The sequence below is a fragment of the Ailuropoda melanoleuca genome, chromosome 3 (assembly GCF_002007445.2).
Source record: "Ailuropoda melanoleuca isolate Jingjing chromosome 3, ASM200744v2, whole genome shotgun sequence".
In the NCBI taxonomy this organism is placed as follows: Eukaryota; Metazoa; Chordata; class Mammalia; order Carnivora; family Ursidae; genus Ailuropoda; species Ailuropoda melanoleuca.
The window spans coordinates 38,896,852-38,923,849 of NC_048220.1; the positions used below are offsets into that span (position 1 = coordinate 38,896,852).

At 41.4% G+C, this 26,998-nt stretch overlaps 1 protein-coding gene and 1 non-coding gene across 2 annotated transcripts in view; both read right to left on the bottom strand.

Annotated features, from left to right (window-relative positions):
* Positions 1-26,998, bottom strand: part of PDE4D (phosphodiesterase 4D) — an 854,127-nt gene that overhangs the window by 164,141 nt on the left and 662,988 nt on the right. The gene's annotated exons all lie outside the window — the stretch shown is intronic.
* On the bottom strand, positions 12,629-12,735 carry LOC117801720. The gene has a single exon (XR_004624455.1). It is a non-coding gene; the product is annotated as a U6 spliceosomal RNA (small nuclear RNA).

Sequence of the window (26,998 nt, forward strand, 5' to 3'; positions counted from 1 at the left end):
CTTATTTGGATTTTAATTTGTCCTGACATTCCTCCAAGAACTATTACAGCACACCACATCACTGTATTCCATTTAACTCCCAAACCACGGGGAAACTGGCTGCAGCTTCAAACAACACTATTAAATATACCACAGGGGAACCTTGGAGTAGGAATTCCAGGCACAAGCTACAGCCTAGGGACAAAGAGAGGCTGTAAAGACTTTGAGTGATACTGGGTTGGAGATTTAGCAGAATTTCAGAGTCTGACAGAAAACAGTCCTTAAAATTCTTATGTTAGGTTCCCAGGGATAGTTCTTTGTGATTGCGCAGGTTTGTTAAAAGACAAGAATAAACTTCATCTCTCCCTAACTCCCTTAAATTTTTCTTGTCCATAGGTTTGTGACCAACTGTAACTACAACTCACGGTGGTTTGGCAAAGTTGTCCAAAAGGGAGGCTCCCCATTACTGGGCCTTGCAAAGAACAACAGACTCATTAGTACATATTTTCTCTTTTAACCTGTCTATCTTTATTGTGCCATCTAAGCGATTACATGGAAGTCTTCTGGTGAAATCCTGACTCCAAGGGTTTAAAATGCAAGCACAGAAATTAGCACAGCCAGGGCTACATGAGAGGCCCCAGGCATCCAAATGTGAATGAGTGTTTCGAAAATCTAGCAGACTTAATGGATTAGTCTAGAGTCCCGCCACTTGGGAGGTCCAAATTCAGGGCCTTAGATCTGGGAGGAAGATGTTACAGTTGTGTTGGTGAAGGAAGAGGGAGAAGAGGAGCCAGCGCCCATCTTTCCAAGAAAGACCTCTACCTTTTCTGGGTGGGAGAACAGCAGAGAAGCCGACGCTACCTTCCAAGTTCTACCGCAGAGTCATCACAAACTGAGTACAACAAACGGAAGAAAAGGCTTTGGGCATAGATTTGCTTATTCTTGTTGACTGGCTTACATGCTTCTGGATTCTTCTCAGACGATCCAGTTGGCTAGACATGATTATTTATTTTTGCAGGAGATTCCAGGAGCATGGGCAGGCTGGGCTTCTTCTGGTCTGCCCCTCTCACAGAATTTCTCCTTCATTATCACATACTTCAGTTTAGAATTTTACAGTCTGTACTATGATTATCTGATTAACGTATATCTCCCTTCTCCTGGCTTCCAGATTAGAGGAACCCAGGACAGAGATAATGCTGCTTTCAGACACCATTGTATCCCAAGAGCCTTGCTTAGGTCTGGCACAGGGAGACTCTCAAAATATTACTTGTTAAAAGAATGTTGTCTAATATGTTAAATAGACCAGGTCTGGAGATCTAACCCCAAAGCAAGCAATTCATGGGCTCTATAGTAACAATGGCTTATTTCATATGTGCCTGGAATAAAAATTTGCCTAATTTACTTGTAAATCTGTAAGTTCTATTTAACTGTAATTGTCAATGGGACACTGCAAACAGGCTAACTGGTGTCAGGAGAAGTAAAAAACAAACCCATCTTTGGGAGTCTGAAGTCAAGTCGGAGTTAGAAAAGCTATGACAAGCCGTGTGCAGGCAGGGACAATGAACACCCAGAGAGCATGAAGAGCAGAAGTGGGTCTGGAACAAGAAAACAGTAGAGAGGCAAACAGATGGCAGAGTCTCAGGAAAGATACCATATGTCTTACCAGCAAAAGATGAGGTTGTAGCTCTCTAGAACTGTGATGATTCCTCAAAATTGTTATGCCCTAATCCTTCCAAGACTGACATTAATTCCCATCTCGTTATTTCTGCTAACTAAGCCAATCTGATGGGAATGCTACTGTAAGGTGGTGCAGGGCCTTTGTGAAGTACTGTGTGAAGACGTCTGCCCTTTGCCAGTAGCCTGGGAATCTGGAGTCCTTTCTTGGAACTGTTAAGAGTGGTTCCAGGAAAAGTTACCTAATAGCCTTGATTCAAGGAAATGAAACTCTTCTGTCTTGTACTGGCTGTTTGAAAATATGGTCACTCAAGCAAGATATAATTTTTTTTTCAAAGTACCACATCATGGTGTACCCCTCATCATTTACTGCAATTATACGTAGGAATTGTACTTGTCTTCGATTTCATAGTCCTAGAGTTGGTTTCTATTTGCTGCCTGGTGCTCACTTCCGGGTAGTGATCATTGCAAGACGCATCTTCTTTTTTGAGTCACTTCAGACCATCTGGAGTTCAACAGAAACCTAACTTGGGAAACCTCTGGCAGCAATGAAATTCCCTTTTACAATCACTTTAGAATCACCAGTGGCACTCCTTGTGTATGGGAGCAGAATGGCCCAGGCTCTTCTTGAATATATCCTTGCCTAGTCCTGCACTTCAAACCACACCCCACCCCTAACTCACCCACAGATGTTGGGAAAGCAGCTGCCAAGAATGACAGAGGGGCAGGGTCTCAGGTTGAGAGATGCTGCCATGAGAAAGGAGGAGGTGTCAGAGGGGAGAAGGAGACAGGTTCTGGGAGCTTGGAATTAACAGGATATAGAGGGTAAAGAAAGCGACATTAGATAAGATACAGGAGATCACAGAGAAATAAGGGAAGGAGGCTGAGAAGAGAGTAGGAAAAAACGAGACAGAGGATATAATAAAAGAAGTGCAGGAGACTGCAGCGGAGAACACAAGAATAGAGAGAATATGGAAGAAACAAAAATGAACTGCAATGAAATGAGGGTGAAGCCACAGACGGTTGTGTTCTGGGTGTAGAATCGGAACTGTAACTGCCAGGGTTGGAGTCCCAGCTGTACAACTTTTTGGAATAATGACTACGTGGAAGAATGACCTTGAGCCTCAACGTGTTCCCCTGTAAAATGGTGTAATAATGCTACCTCACAAGGTTGTGAGAGTCCAGTGTGATCATGTGTGTCGTCTTAGCACAGGGCTTGGCACGGAGTCGGTGTTAATGTGAGGGAGGTTAAAAGAGAGGGGAACGGAAGGGTGAAGGAAAGAACAAGATGGAGGAAGTAAGAAGGGGAGAGATTCAGACAGAAGAACAAAAAAGAAAGAAGCGAATTTCTCCTAATGATTTTAACCTTTCTTTTCCCATAATATAATCTAAGTTTCTATGACCACTCTCCTATTTCTGTTTTCATGACACTTGGGAAAAACAGGTACATGTTGAATATGAATACCTTCTGAAATGTATTTTTGTATTAAACTAACCTGCAGTAGGTTGTAGTTCTTTAAGAGTTGAAGTTATTCAGGGGCGCCTCGGTGGCTCAGTCCTTTAAGTGTCTGCCTTCGGCTCAGATCATGATCCCAGGAGCCTGGGATCAAGCCCCACATCGGGCTCCCTGCTCAGCGGGAAGCCCGCTTCTCCCTCTCCCCCTGCCTGCCACTCCCCGCCGCCCCCCCTTGTATACTCTCTCTCTCTGTCAAATAAATAAATTAAAAAAAAAAAGAGTTGAAATTATTCCTCGGAAATGAGTAAGATCAAGGTTACATGATGCTAAACCAGTCATCCAAAAAATCCATTTATTTTCCCTTCCTCCTTACTGTTGTTAGTTGACTAGTCGTTTGATGAAACTAAATGAATTGACTGGTTATTTTGAAATGTGCGAGCCCAGCTGTAGCTTGTAGGGAGAATAGAGCACCTAGTGTTCTCAGTGGTGTATCTTTCCAAGTTTTTCTCCACGACACGAACCACTTCCTTTTACTTGCAGTCATTTTGCTTTTCTCATTAGTCTCATGGTCCAGGGCTAGCGGTGAGTACTGAGGCAGCTTTAGGACCAAGACCATAAAACAACGCAATGGAATTGGCCCAAAGCATAAAAAGAAAGCACTATGGAGTTGTTCGTACACTCTCAAGGAAAGGAAGAAGAAAAGTGGAGCTGTAGGTTAACTATGAAGAGGATATCAAAGACATCTATTCTTATATTAGGAAGGAGAAATGAAACCACAGCCCAAATCAGAAGGGAAAAACTCCTTACATTCATCACACAAATCTCCAAAGTGCATTTGGCATGGAGCTGAGTACTTGTCAATCACAGACATGCCTCCTTAGTATGTCCACAAAGCTGGATAAACGGTGTGCTCATGGACCTGCTAGTGGCAGTGAGGTGAGAGGCCAACCTTCACTAACCATGAGTAAGGCTACTCTTAAAAGCCATTCAGAATAAATGAAAGGAGTTTTATCTTCTTCTTATTAACATGCCTTTTGGAGGACCATGGGACTTACTTAAAATATTGGCCAGTGAACAACAGGCCAGTACTGGCACTGCATCTCACATTTCCCTCATTCTGATTCAGAGCTATGACAATATGGAGGTCATCCATCCTTTCCTTCCTTCAAGTTATTCCCTTTTGTCAAAAGGAAGAGGCAGTTTTATTGGACTTTCCTTCTTGTGGCAGGAGAAGCAGTTTTCAAAGTTGGCTTCCACTGCCCTATGTTTGGCTTCTAGATTCTACTTAATAGCCATTTTAAGATGTTCCGAGAAGAGATGTATAAGGACCTCTTGACTCCAGGACTACTAGAACCACAGGTCGATCATGATGGGTGTTCTAGCACCATATGCTGCGTCGTGAAGACACAACAAAAGAATTGACGTATTACTGGGCAGGCTGTTTGGGAATAAAGAGGCATAAACCACAATTTTTATAACAATTTTACTAGAGGGGCACCTGGGTGGCTCAGTCGGTTAAACGTCTGACTCTTGATTTCAGCTCAGGTCATGATCTCAGGGTTGTGAGATCGAGCACTCCCCATGCTCGGTGGGGAGTCTGGTTGAGGTTCTCTCCCTCTCCCTTGGCACTTCCCCTTGCTCTCTCTCTCAAATAAATAAATAAAGCTTTTTTAAAAATTTCATTAGAGTTTGCTGGGGGTCGGTATGCAGACTATGGCAACACAGAGAAGTTCCTGACCCAATCTGGGGAAGATGGCAGGGCTTGGATTCAGGTGTTACCTTACCCAGAGAATGAGGTGAAATGAGCCAGGCAATTAAGAGAGGAAAGTGAGCTCTAGATGGAGAGAAGAGAATAAGCAAACGCAGAGAGCTGTGAAATATGGCATCTTTGGGTGGAAGAAGTTTGCTGCTGGAAGAGTCAGGTGAGTCCCGTGTACCACTGCTGAGGAGATGAGATTTTATCTGGTGGCTGATGGGAGGCACAGAAGGGTTCTAAGCATGTCAGTGACATTTTCAGACTAATTTTTCTTTCTTTTTTTTTTTTTAAAGATTTTATTTATTTATTTGACAGAGATAGAGACAGCGCGAGAGAGGGAACACAAGCAGGGGGAGTGGGAGAGGAAGAAGCAGGCTCATAGAGGAGGAGCCTGATGTGGGGATTGATCCCATAACGCCGGGATCACGCCCTGAGCCGAAGGCAGATGCTTAACCGCTGTGCCACCCAGGCGCCCCCAGACTAATTTTTCAACTATATCAATCTGTTTGCACTGCAGAAGGCAGAGCTAAGGTGAGTACGCCAAAGAGACTAAGAAAGTGGTTGTCAAATTTTTGATATATAGCAAGAAATACATTTTCATGGTAAGATGGCTATGAGTGTTTGTATGTGTGTGTGTGTATGTCAACAAAATCATAAAACAATATTTATCCTCAATACTATAGACGCGACTCTACATCTATTCAATTCTATTCACATTTTCTAAATGAAATGCTAAATGCAACTGACAGTTTTAAAATACTATTTCAGGGACTCCTACAGCAATCTGGGGGGAGCTGATGAGTACCTGAACTGGAGAAGGATCAGTGGGGTGGAGAGGAGAGCACAGATTTGACAAATATTTAGAAAGTAAAATAAAATATAGTTATTTATTTGATGGAGAGGTGTATGATGTCCAAGTTTCAGTCTAGGATAAAAGTGCTTCTAATTGAGAAAGGAAGAACAGATTTGCAAAGAAATATGAATCCAGTTCTGAACATGTTGTATTTATTTATTTATTTATTTATCTTAAAGATTTATTCATTTGAGAGAGAGAGAGAACATGAGCAAGGGGAGGGACAGAGGGAGAAGAAGAGAATCTCAAGCAGATGACTCACTGAGCACGGAGCTCGATGCAGGTCTTGATCCCAGGACCCTGAGACCATGACCCGAGCCAAAATCAAGCAGCTTCACTGACTGAGCCATGCAGGCGCCCCAAACATGCTGTATGTAAGCGGTGGAGTATCATCAGGCCCTGGCTTCTGCCTGAGTCTGAAATCAGGGAGGAGGTCTGAGTAGAGACAGAGTTTTGGGAATCACCTTCCAAGGTGGGAAGTAAAACTACAGAGGAATGTGAAAGCATCTAGAGAGTGCACAGAATGAGAAAAGCAATCAGCTGCAATACTCCTGCTTAAGGAGGGGAGGAAGACAGATCATAAAGCATGGTGAAAAAGAATATTTGGAGCAGCAAGAAGAGCGTAGAATCATTTGGGAGAGAATCATTCCTAATAAATCTGCATTGAATAAAGGCTTACCGAGTAATTGAATAAGGAGAGGGTTTCAGAGGAAGGTCTCTCGGATCAGGGCAGAGAAGGCGAAAAGGAGCTGCCCAGACACCGTGGTGAGGGTGGTGGGAGCAGAGGTGTGTAAGAAAGTCCATGTACCATGCCTTGGGTGGTGCCTGGGAGGTGAGGAGGGGGAGCAGCTTGGCCAAGAAGGGAAAAAAGAATGAGCTAAGGGATCAACAAGGGGTCTGTCACTGGGCTTTGCTGTTGGTTTGTTTTGTATCGATTTTAAGACTGAGAGAGACATGAATAAGGAAAGAGGCAGAAGAAAAGGAGAGATCACAAATGTGAGAAAAAGAAAACAAAAAGCAGGAGCAAGGTCCTGGAGGTACTGAGAAGACAGGGCCAAGGGCACAGATGCAGAGGCTGACTTAGAGCAGGAAAGGGAAAGGACACATCACCTTCTGAGACCAGAAGGGAGACGAGGCTGGGTACGGGTGTCGATGAGAGGATGCAGACCCAAGGAAGTCCATTTCCTCACAGTGAGTTTCTTCATTAGGCAGCAAGTAAAGGCACTTGCTGCAAGGTGGTGAGCAGCTGCAGGGTCAGGAGGCTTGACAAAGGGAAGGAAGTTTAAAATAAGCACCAAGGGAAGTGAAAGAGGGCACAGAGCAAGGCACAGAGGGTCCAGCTGAGGGCAGAGCCTTGACTTTACTCAAATTCATGAAGTCCTATGGGACTTTTCCCACCAAGAGAGTGAAGCAGGCAGATCCGGAAGTTGACAATGCTGGGTCTTTCCTGCAAGGTGTAAGGTCAGGAGGGTGAGGAATTTGAGAGAGAGCCTGGGTGGGCAAAAAGGAGAAGAAAGGAGACTGACATTCCCGAATTAGGGGATTGCCAGAAAACATATTCTATTTCCCAGTGTCCTTTGCAGCTAGTTGTGGCAGGTGTCTAAGTGAGCCAAAGGAGATATAAATAGAAGCATTATGTGGGGTTTCTGGGAATTCTCTTCCAAAGGGAAGGGATGGGCTATTCTTCCTCTCTTCCTCTGTCCTACTGCTGGCAATTTAGATGTGATGGCTAGAGCTCTCTAGATGTCATCTTGGACCATGGAGACAAAGCCTATTAACACAGGGATGGTGGAGGAATTATCTGAAAGAATCATAGGTCCCTAACGATGTTAGAGCAGCCATACCAGCCCTGGACTGACCACTCTCAGTCTCTTTTACAGGAAAGAGAAATAAACTTCTATCTCGATTAAAGCATAATTTTTCAGGTCTCTTTCATTCCAGCTGAACCAAAGTCCAGCTATAATAGCGTGCACACACAGTCACCGGAACACTCAGAAGGCTGCCTTGGAAGAGAATGTTAACCCTCTACCACCTAATGCCAAGCAGGGAACACCTTTTACAGTAAGCAAAGAAGCTTTGGTATTTTTAAGAGATTACAGGCTGCTCTTGATTTGAAAGGAGAGGAAACAAAAGCTAAAACTAGGATTTCTTCATTAAATTTTTTAAAACTAAAAGAAAGCCACAGGGATGTTACTGCTTTTTTCCTGTGATGGCAAGCAGTCATCTCTGCACTTTTTGTAAAGAAATGTACTAAAATTAATGACAACATTAACACCCAGCATGACACATTTCCACTGTCTTACACATTTTTTTTCCTTCCCTGAAGGGTCAGAATTCCTATCGGTCGGCATAAAATGGTCTAAGCCAAAGCCTAGTAAATCACTTGTATTGCCCTGTTTTTAAAGTGACTAAGCAGCTGTAGTTTTCAAGGTCAGCCGAATCATCTGCCAGGGTCACATGTGTTTCTCATGTCAAGTAACGTATATGGGTTCCACTCCATCCAGGATTGTACGGAAAAAGACATTTGCAAACAAGTGATCCGAAGCCATGTTTCCAAACAGCTGCTATGGTTATGGGGATAAGAGTTACTATGTAAACTGTGTAAGTTGAGGACTATGTTTCCAATCACTCAAAAAAGAATATTCATTACAATCCATAATATCCAAACTGAGAGGGCCAGTTTCTGATCATGAAGACACACAATAAATACTCAATCAGGATAAGAAGTAAAAGTATATGATTGCTGTTATTATCACAATGACCTTGTTCATGTGCAAGTGGGACGGATGTGTACTGGGTATAAAGACAACACCAAGCAAACACAAAAGCAAGATGGAACCTAGTTAAATAGCTAACGATGGAGCACCTCAGGTAACGAGACTTGGCTAATACTTCTCCCTCCACTTCATGCTGCAGGCAACACTGACTAGAAGCTACAGACATGACTCCCGGATGCTAATAACTTCCTTAACAAGCTGGAGTAATTGGTATTATGGAGCCAGACTCATGGCACAGGGAGGGGATGACCTGAGGATTCAAGGAGTTTAAGAATAGAAAAACTTTTTTTTTTTTTAACTTCACATTTTAACTCAAGAGCATAGTTAGAGATGTCTGGCTTCAACAAAGAGAAGGAAAAGAGTCTTGATTTTTGTGAACAGCTCTTCCACTGGGTTGTGCTAACTCAAAAGGGATAATTGGCTTTGAAGAGTAGCTCTTACATTGAATTTTTATTGAGTTCTCATAATGTTCTTGGTATGTGCTCTTCAAAGCCCACAATCGGCCTCTTCATCTTGTTTATATTTACTAGTCCTAATGATCTCTCATGTGCGAGACGTGCTGAATGAAGATTGCCTTCTGACCAGTTAACCCCTCTCTGCAGGTTTCAAGGTTGGCTTCTGTATACTGGAAGCAAAATAGCAGGCACCTCCCAGTCAGCGGAGTGGCGCAGACAGGCGTAGACAAATACCCACTCTAGCTAAGTATGGGCTCCAGTCAAGCTGGAAAAGGTCTCTCAGCTCTGAGTCACTTAGACAATCAAGTCCCTGAACATGTTTCTGTCCCTAATATTTTGTTGCTCTAGGCAACCATCAAGTCCACACGAAGACTTCTGCCAACTGGAGAGGATGACTAGCCAGGGGAGCCAGAATTTTCTTTTAACTCTTTGTTGAAAATCCAAAATAGCAAATGGTGGGTGTCACAGATATTCTCTACAGGATTTATATTAGGGAAAGTGGAATTCATACATCGACTTAGTGTATCTTTTATCCACTTCTTAGAGAAATACAATTATATAGGAAATATAATTATAGAAAGGCAATTAATCAGAAGCTGCATTTTTTTAAAAAGAAAAAAGAAAACATGAAAGAGCTAGTTGGATTTTTAGATATCATCTAATCTAATATCCTCATTTTATAGATGGAAAACCAGCTTAAATTACTGACCCAAGGTTAAACAGGGAGCTAGTGACAGAGCTGGGATTATAGCTCTGGTCCCCAAACCCCAGGGTTATTGCCCTCTCTACAAGTTTCACAAGTTCAGGGCCACATGCAGAATGAAGGAATGTTAATAAATCACAAGTGAGGGGCGCCTGGGTGGCTCAGTTGGTTAGGCATCCAACCCTTGATTTCGGCTCAGGTCATGATCTCGGGGTCATGAGATAGAGCCTTGCACTGGGCTCCATGCCCAGTGGGGAATCTGCTTGAGAGTCTCTCTCTCCCTCTCTCTTTCTTTTTCTCTCTCTGCTCCTCCCTGCTAACTGCATTCTCTTACTCTCTCTCAAATAAATAAATATATCTTTTAAAAAAATAAATAAATAGCAAGTGATCATCTCTCTTCTGTAATAGCAAATGTTCCTACAAAGGGCTACTTTGCTGGGATGCTGGAAGCAATCCTAAACCTCTGTGGCTAGGTAGTGATCATCCATTAACACGCGCATTATGAAATTCTGGCCAGGAGGGACATTTACCTATTCTAAAGTATTTGAAAAGCATTCAAGGTGTATCATTGCTTATTTGAATTTGATCTCTGCTTCCTCTGAATTCTTAAGACACCTATCCTCTTTGACACAATTCTGGAGAGTATCTAAGATTCCTGGTATCTTTTTCATATGAACAATTATATCTTGCTAAGTCCTTGGAAGTAGGACTGTATCTTATTCATTTCCATTTCCCTGAAACTCAGAGTACAGAATTAAACACTTTTTTTTGATTGCTTGATGATAAGTCAATATTAATTTTATTAATTCTAGTAGTTTAATAAGAACCTATTTACCCAGAAATTAATTGTCCAGGAACTTCTACAATTCCATACCAGTAAATAAAGAACCCCAGAACCATTAACAAATGCATTTAAAAGCTTTTTTGTTAAAAAGCAGAATCAGGTCTATAAAATACAGAGAACAAACTGATGGTTGCCAGAGGGAACAGGGTTGCGGGGATGGACAAAATAGGCTGAGAGGAGAGGGAGGCACAGGCTTCCAGTCATGGAACGTACAAGTCACAGGGATAAAAGGCACAGCACAGGGAATACAGTCAATGATACTGTAATACTGTTGTATGGCAGCAGGTGGGAGCCACACTTGTGGTGCACACAGCACAACACAGAGAAGTCGAATCACTATCTTGTACACCTGAAACTAATGTAACATTGTGTGTAAACAATATTCAAACTGAAAAAATTTTCTAAAAAGTGTTTGATATATGCATTAAATACCCTAAAGCTCTACCTCAGGGATGGACTGGCCCCAGCCCCACTTTTATTTTGAGTTCATTTGTTCTTAATTTTAGACTTGTTGCAATGGCTAGGACTCTGGTTTGCTAAGGTGAAAAAAGCAGCAGATCAGAAGAGGCCACTAAGGCCAGGTCCACTAACAACGTTAAGAGGTAATCATTGTGAACAGCAGATGAGAAGTTAAAATGCAGCAACATTTGGGGCTCTTAAATGTTGGGGGGAAAGTCCACAGATCATTAGCTCTAAAGGGCATCTGTGAATGTCAAAAGTATAAAAGTAGATGTATATAATCGTAACCAGAGCCACTAAAAATAATTTCCTTATATCCAGTGCATGCCTTTAAGAGGTTAAGAATGAGCATAATACCTTTCAAAGATTTTCATTCCAAATGTTTAAAATAAGATTATGAACTTTGGTTTCCTAGAATATTTGACAGATGGATCATTTTCTCCTAAATGAAACGTAGGTAATCTACGCACTGAGATAAACCGGCCCTAAAGTCCAAACTGGAATTCAAGTATCAAACTATTTTTATCCAACATATAATCCTATATATGCTATATATAATAGCAAGGATCGTAAGGGTTCATATATTGTCAGAGCCATTTTACATCCACTCAAAATCATACAATTACCAGTTACTAAATCTCATGCACCTGTTCTTCTATCATTTACAACAATCTCTTGTTCTATATTTCTGCAATCTAGCTCTTTTGCTAGTATAGGGCCTTTATTTGACCTTATTCTTGGACATAGCTATTGTGCTCTAACTGGTCTCTGAAACTTTTATATTTTCTTCTTTCACTCTTTGGAATTTTAAAAAGATTCCCAGGTGATTCTAACGAACAGACAAGTTTGTGAACCACTACCCTAAATGCTTAGCACAACATTCATTTGACTCTTAATTACACCCTAAAACGGAACTAACTCCTTCAGGGGCAGACATCATATGTCTCTGATTTTTGAGGTTAGCTGCTCTTCAAGTATGTTTCCCTCCATTTCCATTTTTCCCTTCTGTTTACTTAACAACTATTTAATAATTCTTAGGTGCCACTTCTTCTAGAAGACCGTCTTTATCTTGCTTTACATCTCCAGCAGAGATGTACTAATGTCTTCTCTGCTTTTCTTTTCAGAGGTGCCATTTGATGCCTAGGCTCAAAGAGACAAAGATGGTGGGGTGGGAGTGGCTCTCTCAGTTTTACTTTTTCTTTGTAGGGAAACACCTAAGGGGATCTGTCACACTTATGAATCTACCTTTCTTTGAAGGTCTGATTTGAAAGCAGATTGGGCTACACTTTGCACGAAGGCATTTTAAATGTGCAGGTGTGACTGGCCAAATTAACAACAATACTTTGAACATTTACAGAACCTTTCATCAAATGATATCAAAACAATTCAGTTATAAAGCCTTAGGAAGCTGGTGGACAAAATTTTCCATTGATATATAAATCGGGATTTACTGCATTAGCTATGTGGGTGATTTGTTTCAAGTCCCCAAACAATGGGATGTTTAGGCAGAAGAAAAAGGATTTTCTGTGGACTACGTCTCCAAATTGTGACATTTAATTTCAAAAACCTTTACGAAAAAACAATCCTTTTCTTTTTAAATTTTTGCTGAATTTTCATTACCAGTTCACAGACACTTGTGTTGAGAACTTAATTATCCTTTTCTTTAAAAAAAAAAAATATGGAATGTTTCACAAATTTGCGTGTCATCCTCGGGCAGGGGCCATGCTAATCTTTTCTGTATCATTCCAATTTTAGGATATGTGCTGCTGAAATGAGCACAGAGCCTAATAATTATTTTTCCTTCTTAATTTGACCAAGCATTAGCTTCTTTTTGATAATCCAGAGAAGCTCACTGAACATACTAAAATGGACTTCACCTATGGTGAGGAAGAACGATACTTACCAGTGGTTCTTAAATGAACAAAAGTGTGGTACAAATCTGTTTGAGTCTTGTGGTTATTATTATTTAAGTGTGTAGCTGTGTACCACGTCTCTCCAAAAACACTACAAATCTAATCTTTTCCTGTTTTCCTCCTTCTGGCTTCTTTCGCCATTTTTCCTCACACACAATCCTGGGAGCTGTAGACTGGGAAGAGTGGTGCTTTCCCATTTCCCCATATTTTAAATCCGTTGTAAAGTAAATATGAGCAAAATGTGTCTGAGGAATGTTTATCAGACTATGGTTTTTATTTGGCTTTGTACTAGCATATTATTTTTTTTTTATTTTTTGCCCCATTTCAATGGTTTCTTTGATGTCTTGTTTTGACCAGCTGCTGAGCTTTTTGTGGCTGTCCATTTACATCACTTTAAAAAATGGTACATAAACGAAATTTGAACAAAATGAACAGTACTTTCACATTGTTTCAAAATCAAACATGTTCCTAAGGAATCTGATTTATGGCAGATGGAGAACAAAACCTTCCAGAGGGAGGGCTGTTAAATGAGTCTTAATTGCTTGCACATGAAAATATAGTGACTAAGATTGTGTGCACAATTAGGAATTTAAACATGTAGAAAAGAACTGGCCGTGGAAACATTTTTGCAGGCATAGCTAGTTTGTATGAACACAGACAATAGAAGACAAGTTAGTAAGGGAAAATAATTTTAAGAGAAATTTAGTTGTTTACTTCCTTCTTCTTTATGTCAAGCTTCCAATTGTAAAAATGATTCATTTACCTCTGAAACTCACTGTATACTCAAGGAAAAAAGAAAGGTTTATTCAAGAATTAGAATTTCTTTTTTAGTCCCCACTATGTGCCAGATACTAAGCTTGGTGATTATTCATTTCATTTAATCCTAACAATAACTCTCTGAGATAGGTTTGCTATTAATCTACATTTTATAGATGACAAATTGAGGCTCAGAGAATAAGTTGCTTAAAGTGAAATAGCTAACAAGTGGCATAGCCAGGATTCTCTGTATTGACTGAATAAATCCAAAGCCGCCCCCCTCCATGGTGCCTAGTTGTTCCCCTGCAAAAAGATACATACCCTTCAAAAAGAAGTAACCCTAAGGGTCTTCTACTTTCAGTTTCCAGTCAAAATGCCTTCCTTGTGTGGGGTGACATGGCATGGTGAGGTTGCATGGACGGGCCAGAGTTAGTCAGGGGGTCTGGGGTCAGGGGTTGAACAGAGATGGTAGGTTTAGACACAGAGGCCAAAGCAGGGTGGCTTCAGAAGCCCTGTCAGAGGGGCACCTGGGTGGCTCAGTCGGTTAAGTGTCTGCCTTCAGCTCAGGTTATGATCCCAGGGTCCTGGGATCAAGTCCTGCATCAGGCTCCCTGCTCAGCGGGGAGTCTGCTTCTCCCTTTGCCGCTCCCCCTGCTTGTGCTCTCTGTCAAATAAAATCTTTAAAAAAAAAATAAGAAAAGAAAAGAAAAAAAAGCCTTGTCAAGAGTGTGGGGGTCAGATGGAAGCATCTAGTCAAGAGATTCAGTGCCTCAGTAGCTCTGTAGGCAGTAACTGTGAGCGCAGTGAGGTTCTGGCTGACTGGTTCCATCACAGTGTGTGGCACTCAGTCTAGCTCCCCACAGACCGGGGCTGTGCCCTCCTCTTCACGATAAGGCTGACGTTCCAAATGAGTAGTTCGTGCAGTGTTTTACAGGGAGCTTCCCTTCGTCCTCAGAGACCCAAGTCCATCTAATGCCCCTGATGGACCGAAATGCCTTTTCCAGCAGACGTCAGGTTCTCCTTCAGATTCTTTCTCCTTGGAAAATGTTCATTTTCCTGGGATGCGGAACAGGCTATTTCTAAGACGACTCTGATGAATGTCACTGGATATCCATAACTGAGGTTCAAACAATGAACCTTCAAACAAACTCAGAAACCCAACTCATCCATATGCTGGGGCTCTACTTACATGTTTTTCTTAGAAAGTTGAGAGGTTTAATAACAATCCCTCTCTATTATTCTGTATCCCTTAAAGTAAACCTAGTTAGGTGCTGACTTATTAGACCACAGCCCACTTAGATAACTATTAAACAAAGATTATAGGAATGCAAATTATTATTCACTTTGATTCCTGGTAAGCAAACCAGGAGCCACAGATCAGAGGACCCTATACAGAACTACGCATAAAGGAGGTATCAATAAACGTGTGTGGATCCAATGATCAGGCAGTCAAATCACTTCCGTGCCTTCAGAGGAACTAGATTCCCAGGGATACATTAATGAACAGGTGCCATGCACATTTCTAAGAACCTTAATATCATAAAAAGCAGCTTGCTGAGAAATATATTAGCAAAGTAAAGTGTGTTGTGGCCAACCTCCTTATCTCACTATAATCAATAATAATTTTTGTTCCACCAACATTTATTTCCCTTTTCTAATGGTACCCTACTTCGTTTCAGGAAATTATTTGGTGTCTCCCCTGGATAATTTTAATAACAGCATAGCCCACAATGATCAAGTGCTTCCTATGTGCCATGCATTGTGCTTAGTTTTTTTATAAATATCATCTCAATTTTCATGAGCTCCTTATGAGATAATTACTATTACAATGCCCACTTCAAAAACGAGGGACTTGAGCCCTGGAAGTTTAGATGAAGTGTTTGAGGAGAAACATCTGTAAGCGGCACAGCTGAGATACGAATCCACATAATCTGGCCTCATAATTGAGGCTCTTAGTACTACATTACATTACATAGTCTGGCAGAACAGCCAGATGCCCTGTTCTCCTGTAGCCAAGACCCAAGACCCAAACTAGACCAATTAGACCCCTCCCTGGAATTTTACATGGCATAGAGGAACAAAGAAATTTAGAACAGTTGCAGGAGGCTTACTAGGTTGCTTCTGCCTTGAGAATTGCCCTTTATTTGTGCCTCCCTAGCACTCTGCATGAACTAGCAATCAGATGAACTGATTCCTTCAACCCTGATCCTCCAGCCTCCCCACTAATACTCCAGGAACTAGACATTATTCCAATACTCTGTTTTACTTAAGTAGATGAGATTTCATTTTACTAGATTCTATTTTATGTAAGTTAGCAGAGTTGGTTTTTACCTTGCACCAGAGGATCACTGCTGACACACCATTATCTAAGGGGAGGCAGTAAGACAATTTTATGAATCCTCAAAGAACAGGATGCTGAAGCATGGTAAGTGCCCATGATGATGGGAAAGACTCGGTGAGAAACAGCGCGTGCCAAAATGCCAGGCTGATTGCCTCTGCTGTCCTTTCTGTTGAAATGATGAGGGCTTGGGTCCCTCTCTAACCCAGTGGGCTAGGACACGCTGGCCTTTTCCTTTACCTCCAGGACTTTGAGTGGTTTCCAGTGAATGGAACAGGCTTGGGAAGATCTTTAGAAACAGAGACTGCACAAGGTATGACTGAAGAGCCAAAAAGACTCCTAGACATCACTGCTTTCCCCTCACAAACTGACAAGATTTCAGATGAAGCTGACTCTTTCAAAGTGTCCCCCAGGGAAAATCTATCTATCTACTTATTCCACATATTGCCATCACTCTAGGATTCCAGGACACTGTCTTGGGAATGCCTCCCTTCGGAGGCCATGCTATACTTCTTTCAAATGCCTCAAAATTGTCTTATCCCTTGGAATGGATTCATTTCTAGAACTAGCCTGATCCAGGCTATTCTGACATCATCCTGTTTGTTGACTAGGGTTGGTAATCATATTGGAAATAATATTTCTGGTCAAAAGTGAAGCATGACAGTAAACCAATCAGGTGTCTTTTTCCTAAATACAGCCTATGAAATATCTCTAAAACCATTTCTAAAATGCTCTCAGCAGGGGCAGTTGGGCTAAAAAAAAGGTATAGTTTACAAAGATAACTACTTTGAGGATCAACATGAATCAACAATAGTATCTATGGATAGTCTCGTAATGCTTTTCAATATAGAAGGAGCTTTTCGTACCTTTTCAGTAAGAGCTAACATTCCTTATTACCAGACACTGTGCCAAATTTTCTACACACATTACCTTGTGTGATCCTCAAAGTCAGGAGAGTATTATTATAGCTATTAACCACATTTTAATAGAGAAGACCCAGGGCATAGAGTAAGTTGTCTAAGATTACAAATTGGGTGAGCAGGAGAACCAGCCGTGAAACCTCAATCCCCTGCTCCTCCTCCTCTAGGTTCTGAATTGCACATCAAAGGAGCAAACGAAACTTAAAACAGTTTGGGATTTTTTTTCAAAACCAAAACCTGCAGTGAAATAAAACCTAGGTCTATTTCTAGGTGAACAATTCTAGTTAAAGAACACAGTCGTCGGGGCGCCTGGGTGGCACAGCGGATGGGCGTCTGCCTTTGGCTCAGGGTGTGATCCCGGCGTTATGGGATCGAGCCCCACATCAGGCTCCTCCACTGTGAGCCTGCTTCTTCCTCTCCTACTCCCCCTGCTTGTGTTCCCTCTCTCGCTGGCTGTCTCTATCTCTGTCGAATAAATAAATAAAATCTTTAAAAAAAAAAAAAAAAAAAGAACAGTCGCACAGTCACTGACTTGAGGCATCTCAGAAGCCCTCGTCTGCTCCTCACCTTCAAGCTCTCGGTTCCAGGACCTGTCCTTTTCTGTTCCCCTCCCTAGTGGTGGGGAAAACATTTCCTCTTTTACTACTCTGTCTTCTACTTTCTTTTGCTGCTAAGTTTTCCCTAAGTTTGTGAACTGGGTCCCCAGACCCTTTCTATCTCTGAGCTAAATAACAGTGTAGACAGCTTCCTGGTTCTCTAGGGAAAGGACTTCTCATCCTGACTCATTTCTTCCTCCCTTATTTAGCTACTCATTCATTTACAAGCCCTCTGTTTTCTTTTAACTTAATGTTCTGTGTCAATCAACAGGGCACATTTTATCCTTTTCAGTTCTGAGAACCTCTAGGAGGATGGTTCTGAGGCTCACTGGGTCCTCAGAGCCTAAACACAGTCTTTCACATCTCAGACACAGAGAGAGCAAAGCCAGGAGGGCACACAGAAGTGAGGTTCTCCATGTGGACAATTCAGTGCGCAGTAGGCAAATATCGGAAACATATCAGAAAGAAGTCATAAGCATCCATCTGTGTTACCAGGCGTGTAAAACACAGTGAACTGTAAGTACGTCCACAGTGCCCACAGTGCCCACAGTGCCGGGAGAGAAACGCAAAAGAGAGAAAGGATAACACACTGAAAAGCACTGGATATTTAAACATATCTAGACATATCTAGAGGGAGTGCATGTGGAGGGACAGAGAGCTACAGAATTTCATGGCTAGAAATAGAACCCAAGACAATGATAATGGCTTTGAAGAGCCTATGGCAAATCTACAACCAAGAGATGATGAATCTCATCCCTCCATAGAAACTCCTAATTCAGGGATTAAGAGTGAGTGGCCCTAGAAGCAAGGTGAGGGCCGAGTCTTAAGCACTGCCTCGCCCCCAACCTTCTATTTAATTTTTTAAAAGATTTATGTATTTATCTTAGAGAGATAGAGCATGAGTGGGAGAGGCAGAGGAAAGGGGAGAGAAAACCCCAAGCAGACTCCGTGCTGAGCACGTGAAGCCCGATGGGGCTCGATCCCAGGTCCCCGAAATCATGACCTGAGCTGAAACCAACAGTCGGATGCTTAACTCACTGGGCCACCCAGGCACCTCTGCCTCCAAACTTCTGACATACTCCATCTGAGGCACTTCTCACACAGACCATGCGGGCTTTTCCCGATGAAAGTTCCTGCCCTGGGCACTCTCACCAAAACAGGTAGTTCAGAGGAGTCATAAAGAGGACTGTGGGGATTAAAGAATGCTCGAGGAATTCTATATCCCAGGCAGGAATCCCTTCTTTAGCTTATGTAACTGAGTTCTTAGGGTTTCCCAAAGGTTTCTCTGTATCCATAGACCTTAGCCATCCTCCTGTCCTACTCTCCGTTCATATCCATTCAGTAAAAGGGCCATATAAATTCATTTTCTGCTCTCCTTTAAAAAAAAAAAAAAGAAAAGAAAAGAAGAACAAGAAAAGACATTCCCAGGGAATAACCTCCCTAGGGGAGAGGCAGATGACAAGAGATTGTGTGTTTTTTTGTGCACATGTCAATAAATCTGAAGAAGAGACACCTTAAAGACATGCCTTTGAGTAAGCTACAACCTCTACTGTGTCATTTGCAGCTGTAGGTCGGATTCTCATAAGGTTTAAAGGAGATTATGCATGTGAAGGCTTTAGTACATATTAAATGTCAGAAAATGTTACCTTTTATTAATATTAGTAGTCCTGACATATCCAATGGATTTTTAAAAAACATTTTCTTAAAAAAATAAAAAACATTCTCTTAGATGGTAAAAGAAGGCTGCTAGAAGTGAACTCCCCATTGATTCATGGAGTCAAACAATTCGGTGTTTAACCAGTAAAATTTGGGAAATTAGACCCAAAGGAATTTTCATTACTTTGCCCCACCACACTAATGTGTTTCTGAGTAGGCCTAGAACACTCTCTGAGGCATACATGGGTGGGAAGCACTTTGTGGGTAAAGGGAGCGACTTAAGAATGCAGCTTTTGTTCTTTCTTTCTTTCTTTCTTTCTTTCTTTCTTTCTTTCTTTCTTTTTCTTTTCTTTTCTTTTCTTTTTTTTTTAAGGAAACTTGGTACTGTGTCTGAGAAGACAAAAAGGATACAGTTACCAAACATAACATTTCCCAAGCCCGCTCCCACCCCATACACAAACACGGACATGATCCTTCATTTTCTTCTAGGAGAAGAGCAAACTGGGCTAAATAAAATCTTGTATACATTTTTTGAGATAACAGCGATGACAGCCTGGTGATGACGACTATGATGACGTGGTTTGCACTGATAATAATATCACCTTGTCTTTCCTTCCTAATCACACAGCACTTCACACATAGTATCTTGTTTATCCTAGACTGCATTGTTTGTTATATGAGGGTGTGGGTGTCACTAATACACTTTCCAGAAAAACAGCGATTTTCCAGCAAATTATGAGCAATCCCATGACAACGCTGTACACTGGCACTCTCACCCACATCATTCAGTATTGCATTATGCCCCCAAATTTGGCTGACCAAATGGTTATCACTCGTTAATAATAAAGATCGTGAGCCTCATCCCAAAGATTCTGTTCTTCACTATCTGGGAATCCGTGCTTTTATATTTGTTTTCCACCATCCCCTGGTGATCTCTTTGGTCAGGTGAGTTTGGGAAATGCTGTCCTTTTCAAACTTGGGGCTGTGAGGAAGGGATACTGGCTGCAGGGGACTTGGGTGACATTCAGATCCTCTCTTTGGTGGTAGCTTTGCTGATCACTGGGAGGATATGGAACAGTCCAGCCATAGGTGTCACAGGCTCAGTTTCAACAGACTCGGGACTGTCCTATCCAAGGGATATTATTATTTGAAAATACAGTTAATTCTTCACTTTGGCCCCCTAATACTGAAATATCATCAGGCAGCATCTCATTAGTACCTTTTCCAGGTGGGGAGAGGCAAATTTAGTGTTTTTTTTTTTTTTTAAGATTTTATTTATTTGACAGATAGAGACAGCCAGCGAGAGAGGGAACACAAGCAGGAGGAGTGGGAGAGGAAGAAGCAGGCTCATAGCGGACGAGCCTGATGTGGGGCTCGATCCCATAACCCCGGGATCACGCCCTGAGCCGAAGGCAGACGCTTAACTGCTGTGCCACCCAGGCGCCCCAAATTTAGTGTTTGTCACTAAATTCTAGGCAAAATGGTAAAGCTATCTGCCTTTGCTACTTACTAGTCAACAGCTAAGAAATGTCTTAAATTAAATCCATTATACATAATTAAAATGTGTTAAATGTGGGCCTAATGCCCACTTAGCACTTTATCATGTATTCTTTAAAATAGAAGCACTTTTACATGACTAAAATTTTCTCATAAATCATTTAAAAACCTTTTTTATTATAGAATTTTTTATACCTAAATAGAATTCATATATTATTTAGCATTCGGGGCTGTTTTCAATATTTTATGCATATATGCATGTGCTGTGATGAACATCTGTGTATGTGACTAAAGCTTTCACGTCTTTTCCCATCACTCCTCAAGCTAATCAACTGCCAAGTCGTCTCAACTTGGTCTCTGGCAAGAGCTGTGAATCCACCCCCTCATCTTCACTGGCCACACCACCATCTGAGTTCAGAGCTGCATTATCTTTAGCATGCACTTGACAGATAACAGCCTCCTAATGAGTATGGGACTGCCTCTGCTCTTTCTCAGTCTGTTTCTGTTTCTTTTATTCTTTCTTTCTTTTGGTGGTGGGGGGGAGAAGGGCAGAGGGTGAGAAAGAGAATTTTAAGCCGGCTCCATGCTCAGCATGGAGCAGACACTGGGCTTGATCTCACAACCCTGAGATCAAGATCTGAGCCAAAATCAAAAGTCAGATGTTCAACAGACTGGGCCACCCAGGCGCCCCTTTTCAGTCTGTTCTCCATACTGCTTCCAATGTTGTCATTCTAAAATACATACTTGCTTCTCTGCATAGAAATGATTGATGATTTTCCCTTGCCCATAAATTAAGTACACCATGATCAATGCTGGCTTCGAATACTTTTCATACCACTGCCTTAATCTGCTCCCGCAGCCTCTTATTTGGTTGGTCCATACACTTTCAACTCTCTTTGTCCTTTACTGTCCCCACTCCCCTGATCTGACAGGCATTCTATGCTTCCGCATATTACTCCTGCTGGTCCCCTGGGGTCAAGTGATCATCCCCTAACTATAGGCAGAACTCTGTGTTCTCCTAAGCTCAGCAGGGAGCTTTCCATAGGTAGTACATGTATTTGAAGTTGCTTCAATCATGGCCCTTCACTTGCACATAATTATTCATGATTCCTTCTCCCCTCAACTGTGAATAGTCACATTTTACTCATCTCTTGGTCTCCAACACCCACCTTATTGCAGGCCATATAAGGGGCACAGAAAATATTTGTTCACCAAATGGATAATAATAATAATAATAAAATTATAGCATTTACAGTACCTACCATTTGTGAAATACATTCTGGGTACCAATCACTGACTTAGGATTTACTGATTAAGAAAAATAAATGTTTACAGAATTTAAGTAAACTGACCACAGTTACACAGCTAATAAAACTAAAGCTACGATTTTGACCTGTATGGTTTGACTCAACATTTTTACTGTGCTGACTAAATGAATACGCAATCTCATTTAATTATGTCATTTAAAGTTATAACAAAATACCCAGAGCAGATATTCAGGCAGTAGAGATTCAATTAATTATTTTTCCCCATGATTATGCATTTGTTTTCACTGTTTAAAAAACTGAGTATGACGTCAATTTCTGGTCGAAAAGTCACTGTGTCAGACCTGTTTTTTTTTTTTTTAAACATATTAGTATATATTCTACTAATCTAAAAAAAACTAAAGAAAGGCAAAATACATTACCTTATAAGAAAGAAAACAGACTTTGACACCTCTAAAAGATTGTAAGTGTAACAGTTATACAGTCATACTGCACGCATTTAAGCAAATCTTTTAGTTTGATGCTTTTTCCAGAAAAGTCTTCAAATTTTTGCAAAAGTAATCTTCTTTGGCTTTAAAAAAACTTATTTATTTTTTAAAGACTTTATTTATTTATTTGAGAGAGATTGAGTGTACAAGCAGGGGGAGGTGCAGAGGGGAGGGACAAGCAGACTCCACGCTGAGGACAGAGCCCGATGTGGGGCTCGATTTCACAACCCCAAGATAATGGCCTGAGCTGAAATCAAGAGTCAAACACTTACTGACTGAGCCACCCAGGTGCCCCTGACTTAAAAAATTTAAACACTCGATAGTCATTAGATGTATTAAGTGTAAAAGTAAAATAAGCAAAAAACTTCCCGAAAAGTCAATATACAAACACTCACACAATCTTCATCAATTTTTCATTCAAGTTATTAAACCACATGTATTCAGCACTTTTCAATCACATTCCTAAAAAAGCTAACTGAGCTCTCATTTTCTACAATTATTAGCACCTTATTACAATCTGCTTTTACTAAATGAAAGGGGGAAAAAGGAACTCCATGATGAAGCAGTGGCTGCTACTGGTGGATGAGGACTTCCGTGGACCAGCTGAGTCCTCTTCCTCCTCCACGCACTGTCCTATCACACATTTCAGCTCAGTGTCTCCTCGGCCTCGCCCCCTACACCCCTTTTGCCTTCTTTATGCAGATCTTGCCTTCAATTATTATCTATTATATTACATATTTTTCTCTTTATATTGTTTACACTACTTGTTTTTATCTCTCTCTCTCTCTCTCACACACACACACACACACGCACACAGACCCAAGTACCTAGTGTCATTATTACCGTAAAATATTTTCTTGGTTTCTTTTCTTGAATAAGCTCAAAATGTTAAATTATTAGTGCAGATAATAACACAATAATTGTTCTAGGTAAATATCTTTGTTTCTTTTCCCCCCTTGTTGGATTTTAGGAAAGGCTTTGTGCTTTAGAAGAACAATAAACATACAAAGTCAAGTTTCATCTCATTGTGTTTTGACTGATCAATCTATTTGGATAATTTACTGTTTAAATCCTCTACTTACCAACTGACTAAATTCTATTTAGAACACAGTCATTTTTTAAGGAGTTGTAAATATTCAGGATGAAAAAACACAGAGTAGAGACTTACACCAAATTTTTTGAACTAAAACTAATTTTGTTTTATGCTTGTCACTGCATCACCTGTGTCCCTCCACAGGTAAAGTCTAAGTACTTTTTTTTTTTTTTTTAGATTATTTATTTATTTGACAGAGAGAGAGACAGCAAGAGAGGGAACACAAGCAGGGGGAGTGGGAGAGGGAGAAGCAGGCTTCCCACTGAGCAGGGAGCCCTATGCGGGGCTCGATCCCAGGACCCTGGGATCAGGACCTGAGCCCAAGGCAGATGCTTAACAACTGAGCCACCCAGGCGCCCCAAAGTCTAAGCACTTATACTTATTTTATTGCTTGGAGAGAAAAGCTTGTATTTTCTAAAATCTCGAGCCAAAATTCTTTTGCCTTAGACCACCAAGCTCTACTTATCTGAGGGCCTATAAGTTATATTCAGTGAATATAATCAAGACAGTTCTAAATATAAAGACCTGTCCAGTGAGAAGGTGGGACATGATATTTTCTAATTTTCAAGTTTATATACAAGAAATACAATGCTCTATCTATTGCTCAGAATAATATCATCATCACAATAATATCCTTTAATTCTCCTTTTACTTTCCTCAAATATACACTTCTATGGTGGGTCTGAAGGCTACCCTACTAAGATGGATGATTTTACAGGGGTGTAAGAAGGCCCCTGGCCTCAGAAATACTTTTTCCTGGATCTATGTCTAAGTAGCATTTCCTCTAATGAGGTCTCAGTTTTCTCATCTTTATTTTAGAGAGAGAGAGCCTGAGAAGGAGGCGCAGAGGGAGAGGGAGAGAGAACCTAAGCAGACTCTGTGCTGAGCACAGAGCCCCACTGCAGGCCTTGGTCTCATGATCCTGAGATCATGACCTGAGCCAAAATCAAGAGTCGGACATGTAACCGACTGAGCCACCCAGGTGCCCCTCAGTTTTCTCATCTTTACAATAGAGAAGCTTAAATAAATTTTCCCTGAGTTACATTCTTGCATGAAAATCCTTATTGAAAATGATTAAATAAAGCAATCGAAAATATGGAAATTAGAAACATAGTAAAAAATGATATTGTGAAGACATGACAAGGTTTTATGTGATGACTTTTCCTGAGTTAACGTCGTTTGACTACGAAATGCTCAAAAGGACTACTTTTGTCCAAGGAGACATGGCTGTACTCCCAAACCAATACAGAACAGCACAATACAGTGATGGCTTGGGCATCCCTGACGCTTTGCTGCCCCCTCATGTTTCAACACACTCTTAAGTTCTATTCTTTACTGCCCCTCAAGGACCTGGGCAGGTGGGCCTTGTTCTAAGTAATACAAAGATTCCTAAAAATGTCCTTTTGTTATTATTTAAAAACAATCATAAATGAAATGTTCCAGAGAAGCTGACACATCATCACCATCTTCCTCCTCTACCTTCTGAGTTTTCAAATTAGCTTTAAGAGCAACAACACAAATGCCAGGCATGGATTAGGGTTGTAGGAAGAAGCACTTGGTGAGTTACCCATAACATGATGACTTCTGGTATTTGTCTAACTGGTCTCCCTGAGTTTCTTCCACAGCACTGAGAGCTAGCTAGTCACGTCTCCATTCTTCAAAGGAGGGACACAGGCTTTGCACTCCAGCTCCAAATACCAACACCCTGTTTTTGTTACATCATAGTAACGAATGAAATAGCTATTTAGTAATAAGACTTTTGTATATGTACATGTGGAAACTTCTAAAAAAAATGTGAGATCATTTTAGAACTATGTATTTACCTATTAGGTATGGAAACAAAAACTGCCAAGTGATTTATATGTGTTAACTGTAATGATACAAAATCAAACTTCTTTGCCTTTAAAACATGTCAGTTGGAATAACCTCAAAAGGGAAAAGGGGATTCTAAGTTCTATGGGAGAAAGCTTTAGAAAATATTGCATGACATATGTAGACCGTCAAAGTTCTTACCTCTTAAAAAAAAAATAGTTGATTTACAGAGAAGTTATAAAGAGTTCATTATTTCCCTTCAAAGAGCTACTACTCCAATGTAAGTTGTTCGATTTTGAAAATGATTCTGAGCCACACTTTATTGCCCATGGCAGAAAGGCAAAATGTCTGTGGCAGTGAAGAGAGGAAGGGACACAGCACTGGGAACAATGGAAGGACCATTTTTGATGGCACCAAGGAAGTATGTCCCTTTTGACCATTTGGGGGGGGGGTCCATATTTCATGCCCCTGCAAGCTTTCTCTCATTCTTCTTTCATCTCTGCCCTATTCTTTCCATCACCCCTCATTCTACATCCAGAGAATAAAAACAAGCGCAAGGCAAAAGAGAAAATGATGCATTGAGGCCTACTCTGTGAAGCACTACGCTGAGAGCATCCACATGTGAACTCATTTAATTTGCCAATAACTGTATGACATATGATAACCGATTTATAAATGGGGAAACCGAGACAGAGAAAGGTATGTGGCCTGCCCAGGACCATGCAGCTATCATGGTAGAGCATGACTAGAATTCTAGACAGGCAGAGCACCCACATTGCACAATTCCAGGGACTCCTGTCAGTGATGTTCTATGGGGCTGCCCCCCAAGGACCTTTGAAGGTGTTGCCACAGCAGCGTTTTGGACCCTTCATGGACTTCACCATATGCTATACTTTTCCTCTAGATCCTCAACAAAATATCAAAAAACGTCAAGTTCATCGTAAAGGATGCCCCACTGACTTTTTTAACACTCTTCCCTGCTCTTCCCAGGACCCAGGACCGCCACAGAGATATAGCTGGGTTCCAACAACAGGGGGAGTGAACTTGGAGGTAGGACCTGAACAGTCAGCTGCTGAGGGAGGGAATTCACTTTTCTGTGGGTCTTAACTCTTACTTCTGTCGAAGTTTATGTTTTAAAGGGACCGGTTTTCCAGAATGGGTTCAGAGAGGGGAATCTTTCCCTGCTTTTGCCTTCATTCCCTTACCCTCCATTGCACTTCTCTGCCTTGGTTTGCTAAGCTGGGGCGAGGAAAAAGACTTCCATTTTCTAGTTAATTTCCTGGTATGCTTTGTGATGAACACAGCTGCACTAAAGCAGTTAATGACAGTTCATTAGTTTCCCTTCCTAGATAAGATATTTCTGTAGCCCCATTGTCCCTAGGCCCCAGGTCAGAAGCTTGTGGGCACAAATGGGGCCATGTTAACCTTAATTCCCAGATTTCGGTTCCCTCTGGTATTGCTCCTGGGCCTCAGTACTACGTGAACATTTCTGGGAGCTTCTAGAGGGTCTCTCACATGTGTTTAAGACAAAGTCTGTGCCCTTTGAGTGCAATTACTCTCCCTTTAATCACTTCCAGGCATCTGCCAGGGTGGCTGGACAGCTGCCCGGACCACTGACCACCCACCTCTTCTTGATGGACACAGCAATCTCCACTGGTACCTGCAGCTGCTCTTCAGGGACGATGCTCCTGGGAGGCTGGCTCCTATG